Here is a 22056-nt window from a genome sequence, read left to right as displayed (position 1 = left end):
AGAGTAGGTTTGGCATCAGATAGAAATAGATTTGAACCAAATCTCAGCCCTTTTCTAGTGCTGTGTTCTAGAGGCAATTTGTTTAACCTCTATGAGCCTCAGTGTATTTATTTACAAAGTAAAGCTAGTAATTCTGCATGTATCATAGGATTTTTACAAAAATTAGACTACATATTTCTAAAATACCCTGATTAATGGCTGTCATATGTGAGCTCACTAAAATAGTAGTTTGACTTAATACAAATAATCATAATTGCCCAACAGGAGTGTTGCAAGAGTGAGTATGCAGCTTTGGTGCAACGTACTCTGTGAACCTGTGAGAGCCACAGCTCCTAAGCATCTCATCCAAACTCTGATCTTCCACATCCTTGAGGACAGGAGGATGTCCGCCCACCACAGGAGGGCAGATTGGTCCTGTGGCAGCCATGACACGCGCTGAAGCTAGCAAGTGGTAGAGTGCTTGTGAATAGCAGAAAACAGGTGTGGTACCTGCTGGTTTGCAAGCTCAGAGGAAGGCTTATTAGTCCCTGGTATAGCCTTAACCTAAGCCTCCAAGAACTCAGATCCAAAAGCACATTCTTAACCATGTCATTTCCCAAGAGAGACTCCTACGTTACCTCCCAGAAGTGTCTGACTTTACATGCCCAGGCACTTGACAAATGACCCAAATTTCCCATCACGTATCCTCCACCATGCATAAGGCACATGCACAAATTGTTCCCAGCCATTACACTGGGCTCCCAACAAACTGAAGATGAGTTCTAAATTCAAATAGCAACTTTGGATAAATGCCACTATTTGAGTATCCTATGGGATTAAATCATGATGATTGTCACCTTAAGTCTTATTGAGAATGGAGTGGGGATATAAGTCATCCAACCAGTCAGTTGATCAATACATACCACCACCTGACTGCACCAGGAGCGTCACCTTGCACAGAGATGTTTCCTGAGTGTGAGCATTCTCTATTCATTCCAGATCTTGACCCAATACTTACTCTGCATTCCACAGCCCATGGGTCCATCTATCCTACAGGCTTCTAAGGCTTTAGCTAAAACATAACCCACTTAGAGGGCTGTGATACTCATTCTAACCATTTTAGATCCTTCCCAGAGGTGGATACCATAGTCTCTTCTCTCAGTCACTGCCTAGAATCTGGCTGTAAAGGCAGATATCCCAGAACCACAACCTAGTATTTATTTCATTGTCCACAATCTCTGTATCTTGTATATTAGATTGGAATTCCTAGTATGGATAGTTCTTGAAATAATATCTACTATTTGGATATAATTTTGTCCTGAGTTTCAGCTCTGTCTTATAAGGGGCAGCAATTGCAGGTGGGTTTGTAGATGGGGAAAAAAATGGAAACAGTAACAGACTTTATTTTCTTGGGCTCCAAAATCACTGCAGATGGTGACTGCAGCCATGAAAGTAAAAGGTGCCTTCTCCTTGGAAGAAAAGCTATGACCAACCGAGACAGCATATTAAGAGCAGAGACATTACTTTGCCAACAAAGTTCTGTCTAGTCAAAGCTATGGTTTTTCCTGTAGTCATGTATGGATGTGACAGTTGGACCATAAAGAAAGCTGAGTGCCAAAGAACTGATGCTTTTGAGCTGTGGTGTTGGAGAAGACTCTTGGGAGTCCCTTGGACTGCAAGGAGATCCAACCAGTCCATCCTAAAGGAAATCAGTCCTGAGTGTTCATTGGAAGGACTGATGCTAAAGCTGAAGCTCCAATACTTTGGCCACCTGTGATGTGAAGAACCGACTCACTGGAAAAGACATTGATGCTGTGAAAGATTGAAGGTGGGAGGAGAAGTGGACAACAGAGGATGAGATGGTTGGATGGCACTAGCGACTCGATGGACATGAGTTTGTGCAAGCTCCGGGAGGTGGTGATGGTCAGGGAAGCCTGCTGTGCTGCAGTCCATGGGGTTGCAGAGAGTCAGACACTACTGAGCAACTGAACTGAACTTGTTCCCCCAAAGCACGCACCTTGATTTTGTGAGCAGAACTTTTCCTGAGCTCAGCTCATTAGGCCCTTGCACTGGTCTGCGGTCCCTACCTGTCCCCAGTAGGTCTGAATCTGTCTTATTATTATACCAGACAAGTTAGATATCTTTCTAACCAGCTTTAGATAAAAATTCTAACCACATGATCATTGCATGTAATGTTTGGCTTACAAGCTCCAGTTAGCTTTCCCTAACCACCAAATGTCACATCTTCAATGAGTTAAATCAGCATCACATTTTATATCCATCTTACTGCAGTTCTTTGTTTTATCATTAATTTGTAAGTAATTCCACTTAGAGGGTGAGTTCCTGGAGCATTGGCACAGTGTCTAAATTGCTTCTATATCTCCAGTTCTATTCTAACACATAGTAGGTGCTTAATGGATGTTCATTAAACAAATGGATGAATAAAGTGCTCTTAAATTTCATAAGTGTAGAATCTGTTAAATAACTCATTTAATTCTGAAGTCAGTAATTGCCAAAAGGTAGAGAAAGAGATTGCATATGCTGTCTCTGTTTTCCTCATGCTCATTCCATAACATATATGAGTTGTTGCCCTGTCTTTTATGAATTTTAAAAACAAAAACAGAATAGGTGCAGCTGCCATTTATTGAGTACTTGATGTTAGCCATGTACCACACTGAGGGATTAGATACATCAGCTCAGTTAATTGTCCTTCACATCTTGCCTTATTTCCATGTTAAGGAATAGGAAACAGTGATGCTTCCGTTCTATCCATGCCTGAGAACCAGGGCTTATTGAGTGAGGGAGAAATACTCTCATTTCCAAGCATCAATGTGTCAAACTTCTTTTTCATTTTGTACTCTGGGAAGGGTTCAATCCCTGAGCACACTAAACTTGTACTATTCTCTCTTCTTAGACCAGAAGCAAACAAGAATCAAGAGGTGAAACCAAGATATGAATCTGACTTTCTAACTTTATTTCAGGATAAGACTTCTGACCCTACTAGTGTGTCATAGCTAAAACTATTACACTTTGACTTTCGTCAGCTATTCAGGGATGAAACAGGTTTCAGTCTGTTTCCTTAGTGTCAAAGCTATCAGACCTCTTTGATCAGTGGCCATGTGAGTGCTCAGGAAGAAAGAAGTTAACCATTCAGTTAGATCATCTGGATCAACCATGGCAATCAGTAATATGGCAAATATTGTAGACAGGTCAACCATCAAGCACAGTCTGCTGCCTGAGTTAGAAGACTGATTTCCCTTGTGTGGATAGGAAATAATCTGGCCCCTAACTTTGATCTGAATATACTTTACAAGGGAGAGTTCAGAGTCTTCAGACCAAAAATATTACATACCAACTCTTAGATCTCATACCTGGAGTCCTAATGCAATTTTCTACCATGCAGAAGTAACATATTAGAAAACAAAATACAGTTTGCCAGGAATAGCTCAAATGTTAGTAATACAAGATCTCATGTTTATGTAAAGTTAGCACACTGGCTCTTTCCTTTAGTTTTGAATTTGACTTTGAAACCATACTTACGTACTTGCAAGCACAAAATCCATAAAGACTATAATAACAAGCTGAGTCTAGGCTGGAAAGAGTCTAGCAACAGTATCCTTTCCCCTGACAGCAAGCCAGAACAGGTAGCTCCTGTGAGGTTGTGGAGTGAAATGGACCAGTGTTGGGTAGCGACAAATAGCTTAATTTTGCTGTTCCTTGGATTTCTGAAACCATGAAAAATCTCGGCAGCTTTGCTATTGGCAAAGAATGACAATCTTGTTCCACTAAAACAGCTTTTCACACAGCAGGCTCCAGGAGCTTTTCTGTGGAGCATAACTCATCTCTGCAGAGTGGGGCGAGAGCAGGCAGAAGAGGATCATCAGATCAGATGACTGCATTCAGCTGTCTTCTAAATAAAATACCTGTGTTCTTCAGCCCTAGGAAAAACCCCAGGCTCCAAAACCTTAACTTTGTTTTCAGTCTTGGACATCAAACTTGTAATCTTTGTTCATCATTTACACATTTTTCTCCAAAGGATTAGACTTTGGTTCAGAGAATTCCCTGCCCCTTTACCACATCAGTGCTAATAACCCATCCATCAGTTTAAATCAGGAAAGGGTCTCGACTATCAAAAATAATATGTGAAAATGGGGAAAAAATGCATCCATATTACAATACTAGTAATTATGTATTTCAAAATATCTCATAAGCACCAGATGAGCTTTAGTAGTCATCAGCTACAGCCGAAATTTGAATCACATTGACCATCGCGTATGTAATGTTTAGTCTACAAATTGCAATGACCAAGAGTTGCTAAAACCCCTTCCCCACCCCACCACATATCTTATTACCAGTTGTCACGCAAAAGCCATGAGTAAATGACACTGAGTGCTTCTTCATTTTCCCTCTACTTTAGTTTTGTTTTCTGATTAAAAGAAGCCAAAAACACTAACCATCTAATTTACCATAAATCCAAATATGATGTATGCTGCTGCTGCTGCTGCTGTTAAGTCGCTTCAGTCATGTCTGACTCTGTGCGACCCCATAGATGGCAGCCCACCAGGCTCCTCTGTCCCTGGGATTCTCCAGGCAAGAATACTGGAGTGGGTTGCCATTTCCTTCTCCAATGCATGCGTGCATGGTAAGTCACTTCAGTCATGTCCAACTCTGTGCGACCCCATAGATGGCAGCCCACCAGGCTCCTCTGTCCACAGGATTCTCTAGGCAAGAATACTGGAATGGGTTGCCGTTTCCCTCTCCACTAATATGATGTATAAGTACATTTAATGAACTTATGTTTATGAACACACTTTCTTACAATACGAAAAATAATAAGCTAAAATAGATTCATGTAAACATTGCAGTTGTCTTTCATTTGGAGTAAATGTTTGGCCAAGCCTATAAAATCTATATTAAAAGAGTTAGCTAGATGTGGTAAATAACCTGAGCAAAAGAAACTTTGCTTATTATTTATAAAACTAGAGAGGAGACAGACTCAAAATTGAGTGAGATTTGTATTCTCTCTGCAACATGGCAACATTTTAAACAAGATAATGCCATTTCCTCCCCTTCAGTAAACAGCTATCAGTTCATGAGTCACTCTGTAAGCCTTTTACAACTGGGCTCATAAATACCATCCATCATCTGTTGCCCAAACTTATGAAATCCTTGCCAACGTCACTTTAGGACTGAAATTTCTACCTTTTTATTTTCTTCCCTTGGAAGAAATTCCTGCATAGACTTGTAGAATTTTATAACAGGGACAAAAACAAACTAAAACATCTTTATGCTAATTTGTTCTCAGCAGTTATATTCATAATGTGTTTCTGATTAATGATAATGCTCTTCCAAAGGAAAACCACAAAGAATCTTTTTTAGCCCAAGTTTAACCGAAATTATTCTTTGTCTGAGGTAACTCCAGATGATTCATTTAGAATTAGCAAAATTGTCAATATATGCACACATATATAGTTTTATATATATATATATACACATATATAGTATATATATATATACACATACATATATTTCCAGAAACCTCGCAGATTTCATTTGACTACCAGCATTTTAATTGACCATAAACTAGTGACTTCTAATTTAATCATTAGGCCAGGCTCATATATTCAAATAATGTTATCATTCAAAGTGATACGTTTTTCTTTTTCCCTTTTTGTATTAAGGTATAATTTACATACAGTAAAAATAACCACTCGTTTTAGTATACAGTTTCTATGAGTTTTGACAAGGGTGTCTGGTCATGTCTCCACTACCATAATAAAGATGTGGAAAGGTTCTGTCACCCTTCCCCCTAAAATGTCCCTCATACTTTGTAGTCAACTCCTTTTCTTACCTCCTAGCACTTAGCTACCACAAATGTTTTCTGTCTCCACAGTTTTATATTTGACAAAAGAATGTTACATAACTGATATATTAGAGTATGCCCCTCTTTGAGTTTGGCTTCATTAACTTAGAAAAATGCATCTAAGATTCATCCCACATTGTTTCAAAAATCAGAAGGTCGAAAGGGCGGGACTGGGGTGCAGAGGGGAGGCATACAAACTTGGGCAGCGCACACAACCCTCCCAGCACAGCCGAAAGAAGAACAAATAGCTCCCGACAAAGAGTGCAGGCAGTGAGAGGAAACAAGTGCCCATAAACCCCCCAACACAGAAAGCGGGCCGGGGGACCGAAACAGTCCACACCAGCCCCACGACAGAGACCAGCCGGGGAGCTGAAACGAGTGCACTCAAGCCCCTTGACACCGAGGGATGTCCACACAAGTCGCTGCGACGCAGAAGGAGCCACACAAGCACCTGCCTAGCAAGTGTCGGCCAGCAGCGCCGGGCGGGACAGGGGAACAGAAGCACCGGCAATGATCCCAGGGACGAGTAGGGGACTGGCGGCACTGCAGTTATGTTGAGAGACACTTTGAAGCAGCTGCGGAAACAGACACGCCTAACACCGCGAAAGCTAGAACGACTGCCCAAAGGCGTACTGAAGCCGCAGACACTCCAGAACCTGCTGCTGGACACTGCACTGCCCTTCAGAGAGACGAGATCCGGCTCCATCAACCAGAACATAGACACAAGCTCTGCCAACCAGGGAAACATCACAGGACACTAACCCAGCCCCATCCACAGGGGCAGACTCCACGAACAAGAACTATGACTTTGAAAACCCCTTTTTATATTTTTTTTCCTTTTTCATTTTTCTCTCTTTCTTTTTTTCTCTCTTATAAATCACACTGTTTATTCCCCCAACATATCTCCACCTTCACATTAGCATTTAGTGGTGCTGTGGAGTTTTCCTCTTTGTTTGTCTTGTCAAAAAAAAAAAAAAATTCATTCTTCTTATAAATCACACTGCTTATTCCCCAACATATTTCCACTATCACATTAGCTTTTTGCAGTGGAGTTTTCCTTGTTAAAAAAAAAAAAATTCATTTAAAGATTTTTTTTCTTTTTTTCTTATAAATTACATGGTTTATTCCCCCTACATATTTCCACCTCCATATTAGCCTTTTGCAGTGCTGTGAAGTTTTCCTCTTTGTGTTTCTTGTTAAAAAAAAAAGCAAGGAAAAAAATTCATTTTAGTTTCTTTTTTTTCTTTTTCACTTTTCTTTTTTCTTGGTGAGTTTTTTGGATTTAGTCTGGATATATTCAACTGCTTTTCCTACTGTTCTTTACTGGCTGTAGCTATTCCTGAATATATATAAATCTTTTCCACACATGTCTATTCATCTTTGCTTTTCTATTTTTTCTTTTCTCTCTCTCTTTATTTCTTAAATCCTCTTCTCCACCTTTCCTTTTCTCTTTCCCCTCCCTTCTCCTCTTTCTTTTCTCTCTCTCTGTTTTTATTCTCCCCCTTTCCCTCCACTCTTTCTTCTTTCACAAAGTAAGTTAAATTGTTGTGCTCTCTATGCTATATTCCCCAATTGGCCTTCTGCTCATGCTCAGATTTTCAGATTGAGCATTAGCTAACTCTGCTTTCAATTTGTTGAAATCACTTCTGGTTTCCCTTGCTCACCAATTCAGTCTCCTGAACTCTTTTCTTTAGAACGCTTTGGTTATAACTAACTGTATATGTGGAAGTGTGTGTGTGTATGTCCCAGTATTTATGTAATATCTACTTTATCTCTTACCACTAGAACACAGGCACAAGTCACCCCCAACAAGAAATCAACACAAACCACCCAACCAACGTTTCCCTGCAAGGTCAAAAATCAAAAGGAAGAAATAATACAACCCTAAAGCCTGGGAAAAGGAGACCTCAAGTGGAGCAAGTTAGAAAAAACAACGATGATGAAAAGACAGAAAAATACAACACAAATGAAAGAGCAAGATAGAAACTCACAAGACCAAATAAACAAAGAGAAAATAGGTAATCTCCTTGAAAGAGAATTCAGAATAATGATAGTAAAGATGCTCTGAAAACTTGAAAATAGGAATGGAAAAAATGCAAGAAGCATTTAACACAGTTAATACAATCACCAAGGACATAAAAGAAACAAACAATAAGTAGACAGAGATGAATAACACAATTACTGAAACTAAAAATACTCTGAGAAAGTGAAAGTCAGTCAGTCGTGTCTGACTCTTTATGACCCCAAGGACTATACAGTTCAGGGAATTTTCCAGGCCAGAATACTGGAGTGGGTAGCCTTAAAAATACTCTAGAAGGAACCAATAGCAGAATAACTGAGGCAGAAAAATGGATAGGTGAGTTGGAGGATAGAATGATGGAAATAACCGCTGAAGAGAAGAATAAAGGGAAAGGAATGAAAAGAATTGAGGAAGCCTCAGAGACCTTTGGGGCAATATTAAACACACCAGTATTTGAATTATAGGGATCCCAGAGGAAGAAGAAAAAAAGAAAGGCACTGAGAACATTTTTGAAGAAATTATAGTTGAAAACTTCCCCAACATGGGAAAGGAAATAGTCAATCAAGTCCAAGAAGCACAGAGAGTCCCCCACAGGTTAAACTCAAGAAGAAACACATTGAGACACACATTAATCAAGCTAACAGAGATTAAGCACAAAGAAAGAATATTAAAAGCAGCAAGGGAAAAGCAACAAGTAACATATATGGTAAATCCCACATGATTAACAGTGGATCTTTCAGCAGAAATTCTACAGGCCAGAAGGGAATGGTGGGATAAATGTAAAGTACTGAAAGAGGAAACCTACAACCACAATTACTATACCTGGCAAAGATCTCATTCAAATTTGAAGGAGAAATCAAAAGCTTTACAGACAAGCAGAAATTAAGAGAATTCAGCAACACCAAACCAGCCTTGCAACAAATACTAAAGGGACTTACATAGCCAGTAAACACAAGAGAAAGGAAAGACCTACAAAAGCAAATCCAAAACAACCAAGAAAATGCCAGCAGGAGCATATGTATCAATAATTACCTTAAATGTAAATGGATTAAATGCACCAACCAAAAAATACAGACAGACTGAATGAATACAAAAACAAGACCCATATATATGCTGCCTATAGGAGATCCACTTCAGACCTATAGACACATACAGACTGAAAATAAAAGGTTGGAAAAAGATATTCCATGTGAATGGAAACCAAAAGAAAGCTGGAGTGGCAATCCTTATTTCAGACAAAACAGACCTTAAAATAAAGAATATAATAAGGGACAAAAAAGGACACTACAGAATTATCAAGGGGTCAATCCAAGAAGAAGACATAACAATTGTAAATGTCTATGCACCCAACATAGGAACACCTCAATACATAAGGCAAACACTGACAGGCTTAAGCGGAGAAATCAACAGCAACACAATAATAATAGGGGACTTTAACACCCCACTGTTATCAATGGACAAATTGTCAAAACAGAGAATCAATAAGGAAATACAAACTTTAAATGAAACATTAGACCAAATGGACCTAATTGATATCTTCAGGACTTTCCATCCAAATGCAAAAGAATACACTTTCTTCTCAAGTGCACATGGAACATTCTCCAGGATAGACCACATCTTGGGCCACAAATCAAGCCTCAGTAAATTTAAGAAAATTGATATTGTATCAAGTATCTTCTCTGACCACAATGCTATGAGACTAAATATCAACTACAGGGAAAAAACAGCAAAAGACACAAACTCATGGAGATTAAACAATACATTACTAGATAACAAAGAGGTTACCAAAGAAATAAAAAAAGAAATCAAAAGATTCCTAGAAACAAATGACAATGAAAACACGATGACCCAAAACCTATGGGACTCAGCAAAAGCAGTTCTAAGAGGGAGGTTTATAGCAATACAGTCATACCTGAAGAAGCAAGAAAAGTATCGAATATATAGCTTAACTCTACATCTAAAGCAGCTGGAAACAGAAGAACAAAAAAACCCCAAAGTCAGCAGAAGGAAGGAGATCATAAAAATCAGAGCAGAAACAAATGAAAAAGAAACTAAGGAAACAATAACAAAGATTAATTAAACTAAAAGCTGGTTCTTTGAGAAGGCTAACAAAACTGACAAACCACCAACCAGACTCATCAAGAAAAAAAGGGAGAAAAATCAAATCAATAAAATTAGAAATGAGAAAGGAAAGGTTACAACAGACAACACAGAAATACAAAGGATCATAAGAGAATATTATAAGCAACTATATGCTAATAAAATGGATGACCTAGAGGAAGTGGACAGATAGCTATAAAAGATCAGCCTCCCAAGACTGAACCAGGAAGAAACAGAAATTATGAACAACCCAATTACAAACACTGAAATTGAAACAGTGACCAAAAATCTTCCCAGAAATAAAAGTCCAGAGCCAGAAGGCATCACAGAGAAATTCTATCAAACATTCAGAGAAGAGCTAATGCCTATTTTTCTGAAACTCTTCCAAAAAAATGCAGAGGAAGGAATACTTCCAAACTCATTCTATGAGACCACAATCACCCTGATACCAAAACCAGGGAAAGACAACAAGGAAAAAAGAAAATTACAGACAAATGTCACTGATGAACATAGATGCAAAAATCCTTAACAAAATTCTAGCAAATAGAATGCAACAATACATTAAAAAGCTCATACACCATAATCAAGTCAGGTTTATTCCAGGGATACAAGGATTCTTCAATATACGCAAATCAATCAATGTGATACACCACATCAGTAAATTGAAAGATAAAAACCATATGATCATCTCAATAGATGCAGAAAAAGCCTTCACAAAATGCAGCATCCATTTATGATAAAAATGCTTCAAAAAATGGTCATAGAATGAACCTACCTCAACATAGTAAAGGCCATATTTGAAAAGCCCACAGCAAACATTATTCTCAATAGTGAAAAGCTAAAAAGCTTTCTCTCTAAGATCAGGAACAAGACAAGAGTGTCCACTCTCACTACTATTATTAAAAGTCCTAGCTACAGAAATTAGAGAAGGAAAAAAAAAAAAAGGAATCCAGATCAGAAAAAAAGAAGTAACACTCACTGTTTGCAGATATGATAATATACATAGAAAAGCCAAAAGAAACTATCGGAAAATTGCTAGAGTTAGCGAATTCAGCAAAGTCGCAGGATACAAGGTCAATACACAGAGATCACTTGCACTCTTAATAATGAAAAACGAGAAAGAGAAATTAAGGAATCAATACCATTCACCATTGCAACAGAAAGAATAAAATATCTAGGAATAAACCCACCTAAGGAAACAAAAGACCTGTATATGGAAAACTGTAAGACACTGATGAAACAAATCAAAGATGGCATAAACAGATGGAGAGATATTCCATCTTCCTGGGTGGGAAGAATCAATATTGCGAAAATGACTATACTACCAAATGCAATCAATGTGATTCAATGTAATCCCTATCAAATTACCAATGGCTTTTTTCACAGAACTAGAACAAAAAATTTCACAATTCATATGAAAACACAAAAGACCAAAAGACTGCCAAAGCAGTCTTGAGAAAGAAGAATGGAGCTACAGGAATCAACCTTCCTGACTTCAGACTATACCACAAAGCTACAGTCATCAAGACAGGATGGTACTGGCACAAAAACAGAAATATAGACCAATGGAACAAGATAGAGAACCCAGAGATAAACCCACACACCTATGGGTACCTTATTTTTGACAAAGGAGGCAAGAATATACAATGAGGCAAAGACAGCCTCTTCAATAAGTGGTTCTGGGAAAACTGGACAGCTACGTGCAAAAGAATGAAATTAGCTCACTACTTAACGTCGTGCACAAAGATAAACTCAAAATGGATTAAAGACCTAAATGTAAGACCAGAAACTATTAAACTCTTAGAGGAGAACATAGGCAGAACTCTTGATGACATAAATCAAAGCAAGATCTTCTATGACCCGCCTCCTAGAGTAATGGAAATAAAAACAAAAATAAACAAGTGGGACCTAATTAAACTTAAAAGCTTTTGCACAGCAAAAGAAACTACAAACAAGGTGAAAAGACAACACTCAGGATGGGAGAAAATAATAGCAAGGGGAATAACTGATAAAGAATTAATTTCCAAAATATACAAGCAGCTCACACAACTCAATACCAAAAAAGCAAACAACCCAATCAAAAGGTGGGAAAGGGACCCAAAGAGACGTTTCTCCAAAGAAGACATACAGATGACTAACAAGCACATGAAAAGATGCTCACCATCATTCATTATCAGATAAATGCAAATCAAAACTGCGATGAGATACCACCTCACACCAGTCAGAATGGCCATCATCAAATAGTCTACAAACAACAACAACAAAAAGTCTACAAACAATAAATGCTGGAGAGGGTGTGGAGAAAAGGGAACACTCTTGCATTGCTGGTGGGAATGTAAACTGATACAGCCACTATGGAAGATGGTATGTAGACTCCTTAAAAAGCTAGGAATAAAACCATGATATGACCCAGCAATCCCACTCCTAAGCATATATCCTGAGGAAATCAAAACTGAAAGAGACACATGTACCCCAGTGTTCACTGCAGCTCTAGTCACAATAGCTAGAACATGGAAGCAACATAGATGTCCATCAACAGATGAATGGATAAAGAAGCTGTGGTACATATATACAATGGAATACTACCCAACCACAAAAAGGAACACATTTGAATCTTTTCTAATGAGATGGACAAAACTAGAACCCATTATACAGAGTGAAGTAAGTCAGAAAGAGAAATACAAATATCATATAATGACACATATATATGGAATCTGAAGAGATGGCACTGATGAATTTATTTTCAGGGCTGCAGTGGAGAAACAGACATAGAGAACAGACCTATGGACAAGGTGGGAGGAGAGGAGGGAGAAGGGGGGGTGTATGGAGAGAGTAACATAGAAATTTACAATACCACTTGTAAGACAGATAGCCAGTGGGAATTTGCTGTGTGGCTCAGGGAACTCAAACAGGGGCTCTGCAAGAGGCTGAAGGGTGAGGTGGGAAGGGCGATGGGAGGGAGGTCTGGGAGGGAGGGTACTGATGGTTGATTCTTGTTGATGTATGACAGAAAACCACAAAATTCTGCAAAGCAATTATCCTTCAATTGAAAAATTAAAAACAAAATCAGAAGGTTATTTCTTTTTATTGGTGAGTTGTATTCTATTGTAGAAATGTGCTACAATTTATCTCTTTTCCAGGTAAGGGATACCTGGGATGTTTTCATTTTGTAGTGATAATGAATAAACATGCTAAAAAGCTTTCATGTACAAGTTACTGAATGACTGTAGGTTTTCATTTCTTTTCAAGTGAATATTTAGGAGTAAGACTACTGGGTCAGGAGGTAAGTATATGCATGTACTTTTAATAAACTGCAAAACTGTTTTTCAAGGTGGTGAAACCATTTTTCATTCCTGTCAGCAAAGTATAAGAATTCCAGTTGCTCTAAATCCTGACTAGCCATTAATATTATCAATGAAAGTCTATATTTTTAATAAAATATCCATGACTCCACCAACTCAAGGTCTATGATTTTGAATGAATTTGATTGTTAGTGCAAAGAAAAGATTAAATCTCAGCAGAAACCAACTTGACTTGCTCCCTAGTTGACAATTTTGCCTTGAGCTAACTTTTTAAGTTTCTGCAATTTTGCTTAATTTGAAACATTATCCTGATTACATTTCTCCTCTATACAATAGCCTGAGGATCTCTAGCAATTGAAACACAGAGTCCTTTCCTGTCCCTAAAACTGAAACAGAAACTGCAAATATAAAGCATTGAAAGGCACTCATACTATTCAAAACATCACATGGTTTATACCAATCATCCAGAAAATCGTCTTTTTTCCTTTTTTTGGTTTTGCTTTACCTAAGAGAGATCTAGCTAATAAATGACTTTTTCCTGTCCCAGTTTCCCTATTGAAAATGAGGACACTGGTACTTCTTTCTTACTTATCTCAAGGGACTAAGGCTATGTTTGAGAAAAATGAGATGTTTTATGTCTAAACTTCTAAAAAGAGACAGTGTGGAGAGCCTGGAGTGTCAGTAGTGCAGGGGGGAATCTCCATAGCGTGTGAAATGCATATTCTGATAAATAAAGAACAGACTAATTTTTTCAAATACAACAAAAATAAATGAGAACACTATGCTGCAGAGAGGAGTATTAATCAGCTTCTCTATCCTACATGTCAACACAGAATCTGCTTGGAACCAGGCATTTAGGACCATCACAAAATATTGCCCTTTGTGTGACTTCTTCAAATTGGCAATCATTGCAAAGTCTCCTCTCTGCTCTCCTAAGGAAATGCTTATAGCCCTGTGATGGAAAACATCATCTTTTAAGGAAGAAACTCCTTGGTCTTACTTTTGAAGATGCATAAATACCATATAACGGTTAGATCTACAACTTCTTATAGGATAAGAACAAGTATAAATCTCTATATTTTTATTTGTATCTTTAAACAAAGAGCCAATGGTGAAATGATCCATTTTAGGACTGATTTGATTAATAAGGAAACTGGAAGACTGAAAGCTCTATATTGTCACTGTTATGTTTTTTTTGTCACTTTTCTTGTTTTCAAGCAATTGAAACCATAACAGAGATCATGAATCAGAAAAATGAAAATATAGCTGGTACATAGTGAGGAGACATTTATGATTTTTATATGCTTTGTCATTTCACTTTAGATCTTGAACTCCTCTGAATTACTCTGGGGAAAAGTTGCTGTGAACAACACAAAGCAGAATTTTTTTACATTATGTGTATCTCGTAGTCATAAGATCTATAAAAAGAACAGCAGAAGAAAAATATTCTAATAATGTTTCACTTAGGTCAAGGAGGTCACTTAATGTAAAACTATTTGGGCGACAACACAGAGGGTTAAGTCAGTTCTTTGCCCCATCCTTAGAAATGAATGGGCTTGTTTTGAAAAGCATAACTTTTATTGGTAATTCTAGTGACCTGAATTTATTTTTGGCCCTAACTCCTTAGAAATATTATTGGGATTTAATTTGTAAGTCTATTGACTATTTCCAAATATTAAATTTAAATTGGTTTAGGAAATATGTAATCTATTTATTAACTTATCTGGCTTAATGTCAAATATTCACCACATTTTGCTTTTAATATCACTTCTTTGGGGTCTGTCACCCTTAGGTGTCATGGTTCCTTCTCTCTCAGATACTTATTTATATGTCAAAGAAAACTGGCATTGTCTTCAAGCACAAAAGAAGAAGTATTTCTTGTCCTTGCAGCCCTCTCTGGCTTTATTTTCTGTTATCCAAGGAGCAAGCCATCAAAAATTAATGTTGAGAGATGACAAGTATCTTGGCCATTCAAGTCAGTAGCAAAAAATAATATTTTTTTCATGGACTTTGTACTTCCATAAGTGTGAATTATTCATGAAGTGCCAGTTTGGGTAAAAGTCAGTTCAATGATAGATTTGAGCCAGCACTAGGAAATTTGCTAAGGAAAGCTACAATATCATAGGGCTTCAACATTTAGTCATGCAGTTAAAATGTATCTCTATTCTTTCACTCTTGAACTCAGCTTCTTAAAGTTTGTAAGTGAAAATTTCATCGAGAACCAATCATTTTCTAAACTAGAATTGACCTTTAGTATTGAATTATTAAAGATGATAACCCCTAGGGATCTACCAAGAAAAAAGAACAGCATTTCGCCTAAGAATCAGTTAACTTATTTTCCATGTCCTAAGAAAAGAGACAGAAATTACAAGCTAGTGCCTACTTAGCCCTCCAAGATGTACATTTAGTTTAAGCCCCAGAAAAAAAAGGAAAGGAATAACCAAGGCCACAGTGGTTGATCTTGTGCCTTCAGAGAACAAAGAAAGGTCAGTCATTCATACTGTCCTCTGGAGAATTCCCTCCACTGAGTGTACTCTCATTTGTCTCAAGGTAACAAATATTCAGCTAAACCTAGCTTTGGTCTTGGTCCAAGCCCCTGAAAAGAAACTAGCCACCATTAAGTCACACGACTTGTTTATGCTTTTCCAAGTGATTTCTTAGAGATAAGTTGAATTTCTTTGATCTGTCTCCAGTAAAGTATTTTTAAGCAGTCCAGCATTAAAATGATCAGAAACTAGTAAGAAAGGATTCAGTAAGGTAGCTCAAAACAAGGCTTATTGAATGGTGGAGGTGAGAAGGTACAACCAGAAACATAAAAGGAAAATTCAAGTGAATGAAAGGGAAACCAGTTGGAGAAAGTTCATTATAGGTTTTCAGCTTGGAGAAAGTTCATTACAGGGTTTCCACAGACATTAAGAAATAACCTTAATAACAAGAACGACCTTGTTTTTGTATGTGAAGTGAAGTGAAAGTCGCTCAGTTGTGTTCGACTCTGTATAGTCCTTGGGATTCTCCAGGCCAGAATTCTGGAGTGGGTAGCCTTTCCCTCTCCAGGGTATCTGCCCAACCCAGGGATCAAACCCAGGTCTCCTGCATTGCAGGTGATTCTTTACCAACTAAGGCACAAGGGAAGCCTATTTTTGTATAGTTCAACAAATGATGTGGGAATGGGGACTGTCATAAAATATTTCAAAATGTATGGCAAAGACCATCACAATATTGTAATTATCCCCTAATTAAATTAATTTTTAAAAATGCAGGAATGTCTTGTATGAAACACATTATGCAAACCAAATTTAAGAAGCTAAACTGATATCTCTTCTGTCAGTGTGTCTTTTCTTAGTGCTTATTTTCCCTTATTATTTTAGGGAAAATTGCTTTGAAATGGAATTTTCCAAATTGCCTTGACCTTTGGAATCATGCTTGAGGATATGTCTCAAAGGAAAAAAGCTGAAAATACATAAGTTATTCTAATGCTTTGGATTGTCTTTCATGCTGTTTATATTCTCTTCTGGGAATAAATGTAGATGGCTCAATCAAGAGGCTTTTTCTCCCAGTACATCTAAGAAGTTAAAAGACATTTGGGGCATCACTAGAAAAGTATAAATTAAATGTGTTTTCACTTCTGTGTGAAACTGTGATTCTATGTACCTTTACCTCAACCACGATCCAAAGAAAGCCCAGAAGAGGACAGTAATAGGAAGACAACAGGGAGAAAGCCATATGGCATACACCAAAACAAAATAAGTAAGAATGTGATTGGATTCAGTTTTGTCACAATTGGTAATTTGAACAAGGAGGAATGGGATGCAATATTCTTAATGCAAAAGTTTACATCAAAGACCCTCTACCAGCCCGTTAGCATACTTTCAATTTCCTTGTTATCTAGCCCTTTCTTCCCTCTGTAGGCACCAGGGTTCTCTTTCTTCACCTTCTGTCTCCGATCCCACTTCCACCGTACCTAAGCTCTAGCTGTCTTGACCTTTCTGTGCCCCAGGTGTGTTATACTCTCCCCAGACTTTAATAGTATCATCTCTGCCAATTCTCAGTCACTTGCTCTTTCATCTAGAACTCTAGCCTTGTGCACAAGATATCCCTTAAAGTCATCCTAATTTAAGGTGTCTTCTTAGCTTGTGTGGGTGTATGAGTCAAATTAGGCCAGTCAGATTCCCTTCTGGGAATTTTGTTTGGAATCTAAGGTAATAGTCCATCTCAGTTCTTATTGGAAATTGGAAGAGAGGTAGACTCTGGGCTTCCAGTGTGGGGCATTCATATTCTGCCATGTGCATGTAGACATAACATTGGTGATGACGATGATAAAATCCAGGCTGCAGAGAGTGAAAAAGTTGCCCAGAAAGAAGCAAATATGCTAGATCATGGGATTTCAAGAAGATAGAGGAGAAGAACCAACTGCCTTTCTTCCTGACAGCTCTACTTCCTACCCTTTGGGTTTCCCAAGGATTACCTCTACCCATATGTTAAATAACCAATTTTTGCTACTCGGTAGGTTTCTGTTACTTGCAACCAAATAATTCTTGACTCAGACAGTCCTCCTGTGTGTGCTTATAGCACTCTGTCCTTTCTCTACCATTATAGATGCTACTACTTTGCATTAGCTTACTTATTGACCTAAAATTTTCACCGAGCTATGTCTCCATAGGACAGGACTAAATGTGTCAGGGTCATAAAATCTATCATGGGTGCATTTTAAATATAAGAAAATAAACATTGTTGAATGAATGATTTCTTACAAAACCTATCTTGATGCTACTTGGCTTGGGTATACCATGGGGCATTCTCAATTTTCTTTCTTATGTGGCTGTCTAAGGTTTCAAGAGACTTTCCAAGTGGTTCTAGTGGTAAAGAACCCACCTGCCAATGCAGGAGACATAAGTGACATGCAATGTTCATGAGGATGCAGAGGGCACAGCCTCCGTGGAAAGTGGTTTGGCGGTTTCTAATAAAACTGAACTTGCCATATGACTCAGCAATTGTACTCCTGGGCATTTACCACAGAAAAATGAAAAAGAGTGTGTGTTACATGAAGTCATTACAAGAACTTTCACAGCATCTATATTAATAATAGTCCAAAACTGGAAACAATTCAAAAGTCCTTCCATGGATGAATTGTTAAATACCATGATATACCCAAACTGGGGAATACTATTGAGCAATACAGAGGAACAAACTATTGGTATATACAATCTGGTGGACAGAAACATGCCCCCCCACCAAAAAAACATTGTATGCTATCTGATCTCTGGAACCAGTGAATATGTTATATTACATGGCAAAGGGACTTTGCAGGTATAAAGTTACAGACCTTAAAATAGGGAGATTCTTTTGGATTACTTGAGTGGGTCCAATCTAATCACATGAACTCTTAAAAGAATTTTCTCTGGCTGGAGTGGAAGTGATATGTCAGAAATCAAAGATTCCAAGTGTGAGAGGGACTCATCTGTTATTGCTGGGGGAGGGCCAAATGGAAAGTATACAAAGGATGCAGGCAGGCTCTCAAGCGAAGACTTCTCCCAGCCAACCGCCAGCATGGAAATTGGGACCTCTGTCCTACAAGTGCCAGAAACTGAATTTGATCAACAACTTGCATGAACTTGGAACCGCTTTATCCCCAGAGACTTACAGAAAGGCGCACAGCCTTGATTTATGCCTTGTCAGATTCTGAGCAGAGGTCCAGTTGAGCTCTTCTTGGACTTTTGACCTTCAGCAATGTGAGATAAAAGGTGTTTGTTGCTTAAGTGGCCGAATTTGTGGTAATTTGGTACCGCAACAGTAAAAAACTAGTATAGTAATAACTTGGGTGGGTCCCAAGGGGAGTTTGCTGAGTGGAAGAAAAAGCCAGTCTCAGAGTGACAAAATTATGGAGATAGAAAACAGATAGCTGGTTGCTAAATGTTAGAAGGAAGTGGGGAGGGAGGTGGAGGTGACTGTAGCTAGCATGATGTATTCTCGTGATAACAAGATCATTCTGTAATCTGACTGCAGTTACACAAATCTACACAAGTGATACAGTCTCCACACAAATCCACACAAGTGATAAAATTGCATGCAACTGATTATATACATGCTCATGAATGCATGTAAAATTGGTGAAACCTAAATAAGGTCAGTGGGCTGTATCGATGTCAATATCCCAGTTATGATATTACCCTTCTAAGGGATTCTTGCCCACAGTAGCAGATATAATGGTCATCTGAATTAAATTGCCCCATTCCTGTCCATTTTGGTTTACTGATTCCTAAGACGATGATGTTCACTCTTGCAATCTCCTGTTTGATCATGTCCAATTTACCTTGATTCATGAACCTAACCTTCCAGATTCCTATGCAGTATTATTCTTTATAGCATCGCACTTTATTTTCAGCACCAGACTCATTCGCAACTAAGCTTTATTTCTGCTTTGCTGTTTCTGGAGCTATCAGTAATTGCCCCCTATTCTTCCCTAGTAGCCTCCCAGACAGCTTCTGACCTGGGGGGCTCATCTTCCAGTGTCATATCTTTTTTTTTTTTCATGCTGTTCATGGAGTTCTTATGGCAAGAATATTACCTTATAGTTATGATGGTGCCATTGAGGGAAACTGGATTAAGGGTACATGGGGATCTCTCTGTATTATTTCTTACAATTGCATGTGAATATACAATTATTTCAACTTTAAAAGGCTGACTAAAAATGATTTAATAGATATAAAATACATATGTTAAAAGTAATAATGTTATTACTATCTATGTATTAATGATATAAAGCCACAATCTTCGCTTAAAAATTAATATAGTGAAAATAATAGAATTAAGTACATTAGAACATCACTCTTTTCACTTTAAAATGAGCTGAGGAGAATAGTGAAGTTCAGTCCTGCCAATGTCTTGTTTAGTTGTATTTGCAATATTAGAGTTGTCTTTCAGCAACACTTTTTCTGCAGAAATCTCTTTAAAGGACATTTGCCCTTTTGGGGACAAATAGTTTAGTTAAAACTGGATCATAGGATTCACAAATCAACTTAACATAATAAGTTAGCTTTTTGTTGTGGCTGTAACAAATTACTACACATGTAGTGGCTTGAGCACCCCACTCCAGTACTCTTGCCTGGAAAATCCCATGGATGGAGGAGCCTGGTAGGCTGCAGTCCATGGGGTCACTAAGAGTCAGACATGACTGAGCGACTTCCCTTTCACTTTTCACTTTCATGCACTGGAGAAGGAAATGGCAACCCACTCCAGTGTTCTTACCTGGAGAATCCCAGGGATGGGGGAGCCTGGTGGGCTGCCGTCTATGGGGTCACACAGAGTCAGACACGACTGAACCAACTTAGCAGCAGCAGCAGTGGCTTGAATAATACAAACTTACTACTTATTATGTTATGGAGGTCGGAAACCGAAAATGGGTCTCACTGAGCTGATATCAAAGTGTCAGTTGAAACGTGTTCTTTTTGGAGACTACAAGGACGATCATGTTTCCCTGACTGTTCCAGCTTCCAGAGGCCATCTCGTTCCTTGGCCTGTGGCCCCTTCCAGCAGTCACATCACTCTGACCTCTTGTCACATCTTTCACTGAGATGCTCCTGCTTCCCCAGTTCATTTACTATGAGGACCTTGGTGATTACATTGGGTCCACCCAGGTAATGGAGATACTATCCCCATCTCAAGTCTTAATCAGCTTGACAAAGTTCCTTTTGTCACGTGAGGTAATCTGTTCACAGGCGCCAGGGGTTCCTGGACAAGTGTGGAAGTCAGCATTGTTCTGCCAGCCACAGAGGACATTCACGAAGTGCCGCGTGTGCGGGGTGCGGATTGTGTACAGATGTGTGAGAGCTCCGCTGTCCCCAGGTTGTTGTGGTACCAGCATGCCCCTCAGAATATCTCACTGCTAAGTTCCATGACCATTTCAGACACAGACTAGAGAAAGCATCAATTTAATTCCTGTATTAAATATTGCAAAGGCTTAATATCTTTTTTTTAAGTTTACACATTTTATAGATAGACATTCCAACATTCTCTCTCCAGGCCTCACCTGATTGCCATGGGCCCCTGAGATCGAGGGCTCTAGTTGGAGGCCACTGCCCTAAATAACCAGTATCTAACATTTCCTCATATCTGTGCAGCAACACTCAATTTACACACTGTGGTCATAGTGTTTCACTCTGTGGCATTGTTAATTCCACAAAAACAACACTGAGAAGCAGATAAATTTTACACTTTATAGGTGGAGTTTTTTAAGCTCAGAGAAGTTCAGGAACTTAATGAAGGACAAAGCTACTTTAGCTTCACTGCTAGGTGAAGAACCGCACTTCATACCAAAGCTCCCAGCTCCTTCACAACACTGAGAATGGATTCTGGGTAAAGAAGGAACAGATTTTCAGTATTCAGGGAGAGCATCCTAAACCTTCGGAAGGCAGCAGTAGTAACAGCAGCAAAAGTAGACAGTCTGGTTCAAAATGCAGAGTAATTTCCCGTTAATTACTGAGATGGCAACTGATTTCCTGATGCACAGAACTTCTATATGACTGGGATCAAGTCCAGTAAAAAAATCATTGGGGCTGAAAGAAGCTGGGACTGTGCAATAAAGAAAAGCTGTATTATTTTGAGCATATTTTCTTCTTTTGTATTTTATTAGGTCACAAATAGTTCTCAAGTTTTTTTCTGTGGCTGTCTTTTGGAGAGGACATTACAAATGATCGTGATTCCATGACAGACATTCTTTCTTCCTAAATGGCTCAGAGAACTCCAGAGGACACAAGGCTATTTTTATTCACTGGAGCATGGGCGTCAGTAAGACA

Source organism: Cervus elaphus, chromosome 30, assembly GCF_910594005.1.
Source record: "Cervus elaphus chromosome 30, mCerEla1.1, whole genome shotgun sequence".
Taxonomy (NCBI): domain Eukaryota; kingdom Metazoa; phylum Chordata; class Mammalia; order Artiodactyla; family Cervidae; genus Cervus; species Cervus elaphus.
The sequence above is the reverse complement of the archived record's forward strand: the minus strand, read 5'-3'. Positions refer to the sequence as shown.